Here is a 3474-nt window from a genome sequence, read left to right as displayed (position 1 = left end):
AAAGATAGAACTAATCAGCACATAGAGCTGGATGTTCATCTAGTGGAATATTTTCTCCCCAAAGCTACAAAGATCTAAAAAGCAAAGCGCTAATTAGCTACTTATTAGAGACAGCCAGACTGACCATTACATGATTCTAGAAAAAATATATGTGCTGACACAGTTATCGGTATCATTTTTGCAATGGCTTTCTAGACAGGTGTGAATTTACTTCACAAATGTACAACTATTGCATTTCAATGGCTTTAGAGGACTGGGTTGTGATTCTATCCCTGTACACTCAAGGTTACATTGGGAGAAAATATGAGATATTCAAAATACCAGCACCGCTTCCATGCATTTCTTTAGCATGGTATCCTCCTGTATGATAACATTCCATTCCACTGGACAGATTTCTCTCACTCAACATAGGATAGGACTTCTGTCCTGAACAACAAAGAGACTCTCAACATACTGTGAAAGTATAACCAAAGATTTTCATATGTGAATATTTCCCTTTGAGATGAACTGAACCAATGCTTACAGAGTCAAATATATGTTATATAATAGTGCTCATTATACCCATCATACCCTTTTGAAACTTTCTGCATTGTTCACTTCTGTGATCTAGAATGGTTTTAATTCCTCTGTTCATTATGATGGAGAGATTCTTGAACTCTTTCTTCTAACCGTGTTGCTTAGCACAAACCTGTAATACACACCCATGCCAACAGCAGCAGTCACCGTGGAAAGGACCAACACACTTCCTACAATACTACCTACAATGACACCATTCCAGTTTTTTGAAATTGGCCCACTGTCAATGCTGCCCCCATATCCTTCCTTTAGACAGTCAGGAGGGGCCCAACCATAAGAACAATGGCAGTGTTTGTGGTTGTTGCATATTCCCCTATTATGGCACTTTGTGGCATTACAGTCATACTGCAAGAGGGACACGTTCTTGCATTCCCTACTAATACACATCATGCCAGTGCCACAAGGTGTACCGTCTTCCACTGCTCCAAGATCAGCTACCTCCATTCCACTGTGGTAGTCTGTAGCCCAGCAGTTACTTTTGCCAATGGTGGTTTGAATGATGGTTTGGTGTTCCTCCAAGGTGGGTAGCCCATAAATATTACTACACTGCATTCGGCCACATAGAATATTTTCAGCTTTGCATTTCTTAAAAATACCATGTTTTAGGCCACAGTTGCCAAAGCGATCACCTCGAGCATTCAGTCCTCTGAAACAATCCTCTGAAGCTCGTACAGTTTTCTTGCCAAATAGCTTTTTGCACTGCCCATTCGGAGTACTACAATGACCATGATAGCAATAGACTCCATCACCACAAGGGGCACCATCTTGTACATAAACATCTTCCGGACACTGGTCTGAAGTCCCAGTGCAAAATTCAGGAAGATCACACATACTAATACTCTTTCTGCAAATGGATCCAGGTGGACGGTACTTGCACCTGTCACAGCACAATCCAGAAGAACAATTGGCACATGGACGCAACGTGCAATCTGGCCTGCAACAATAATCCAATCGACACTGTTCAGTTGTACCACAGTCACATTGCTCTCCTTTTTCCACTACTTTGTTGCCACAGTATTCAAGGTTATACATTTGATCGGGGTCTGGTGGAATCAACAAGCAAGGTACGTCCTTATGATTGAAATACTCATAGTAACTGCAGTTGCTAAACTTATCAACCTCTGAGTGCCAAGCAGACATAATGCAGGCACGTCGATCACATTTACAGACAAAATCATCATGGTTCATACCAAGATTATGTCCAAATTCATGGGCAAATAGTATAGAAAAATCAAACAAATTGAAATTCTTTGATACTATAACACCAGTAGCCCAATACTCACTACAAATTTCTCCTACATATGCTATTCCAATAGCACCTATAAATGACCTGTATACAATTAAGTGAGCAGCATCATTCTTTAGATGGTTAAGTAGAGTGTTATGTCTCCATATACTGAAAGCATTAAGTGTGGCTCCTATACCGTCATCGACATATATGAGGTTCTTTTCCGTCCATATCTCCAGTCCTGCGACAGACACGTCAAGAAACAGTGGCTCAAAAAATGAATTTATAACATGGGTGGCCTCAAGAATTTTCAGAGCAATATCAGTTTCATTTTTATCAAACTTAACATATCGTTCATGCTCCACCACAAATGCCACTTCTGCATGTCTCTTGTGTGGCCACCAGAGTCCTGCTGGAGCACTTTTGACAGCCACATGCTCTGCGTCCTGGATCATGGCCTCTTGACGCCTTTGCTCTTCCTCCGTCAACCCACACCTCATGTGTATGGCACCCTCCTCTATTTCCAGCCGATACACCACATGCTGAAAGGTAGCAGATGGCTGGACAGGTTCAATTTGATATGTCTCATTGTTAAGTTGTAAGAGTCCCCTGAGTCCCCCTGAGCAAGTGCTGAGAGTGACTGAAGAGAGAGGCTTGTCCTGTATGAATCCACTGTAGAAACAATCATCCCTGATGTAATGATAGTCACCCAGGAGGTCCCCTTCCTTATTGTACGTGAAGATGGGGAAGTGTTTAGGAACAATGCCCTTCTTTTGCTTGAGATGCACCACCTGGCCCTTCCCCTCAATCTGCAGCAGGTAGCTGACATCCAGGGTTTCCTGTAGTCCATACCTGAAGCTCAGTTTCCTTGGGATGGTCACCTCATAAGAGGCATACCTAAAGCCCTGAGGTGGTGTGTGGCCACCAGTCGCACTCAGGACATTCCTCAAAAACATAATGAACAGCCATGCCAGGCTGCCACTCATTTTCCCAGAAAGAGTAAAGAAACTCTTGAAGCACCGCCTCTGGCATCTCATCCCTGAAAGGGAAGCCCCAAACAGTTGTTACCAGGTTAGTAGATAGATGGGAAGTAGGCTATATGTGAATCAGAAGAGGAGGAAGATACGTTGCCTAGCAACTGCCAGGGTGTTCCATCTGTGGAATGGGGGTGGAGCTTGGAGGATCAAAGATGGAACAGAATGGCAGAGGAAGAACAGGGAAGAAAACATTCCTAAGAAGTTTCTGCCTGGGAGGGTTGCAGGAAGAAGTGCAAAAAAAATTAGTCATGGACTAACATGATTTATTTCGGCATCAGTCAGTGAACATGAGGCCACTTTATACAGGGATGGGTTATAATCCTCAGTTGTCACGTATGGAACATTAAAAGTACTTTCTGTGACAATTCAATTAATGTTTAAATGTATGCAAAACATAAAAATAACTGGTGATAGAACAAAACAAAAAAAATTCCTTCCAGTAGCACCTTAAAGACCAACTAAGTTAGTTCTTGGTATGAGCTTTCGTGTGCATGCACACTTCTTCAGATACACATGTACACGAAAGCTCATACCAAGAACTAACTTAGTTGGTCTTTAAGGTGCTACTGGAAGGAATTTTTTTTGTTTTGACTATGGCAGACCAACACGGCTACCTATCTGTAACTGGTGATA

The 3474-nt window shown here is 42.3% G+C and overlaps 1 pseudogene across 1 annotated transcript; it reads right to left on the bottom strand.

Annotated features, from left to right (window-relative positions):
- Positions 1 to 456: 456 nt before the first annotated feature.
- On the bottom strand, positions 457 to 3078 carry LOC310843354 (disintegrin and metalloproteinase domain-containing protein 21 pseudogene; annotated as a pseudogene). Its single transcript has one exon. The product of its transcript is annotated as a disintegrin and metalloproteinase domain-containing protein 21 pseudogene (transcript).
- Between the last annotated feature and the right edge of the window lie 396 nt (positions 3079 to 3474).

Source organism: Podarcis gaigeae, assembly GCF_964106915.1.
Source record: "Podarcis gaigeae genome assembly, chromosome: 4".
NCBI classification, from domain to species: Eukaryota; Metazoa; Chordata; class Lepidosauria; order Squamata; family Lacertidae; genus Podarcis; species Podarcis gaigeae.
Note: the sequence above shows the minus strand (reverse complement) of the source record. Positions and strands in the feature narration are given on the sequence as shown.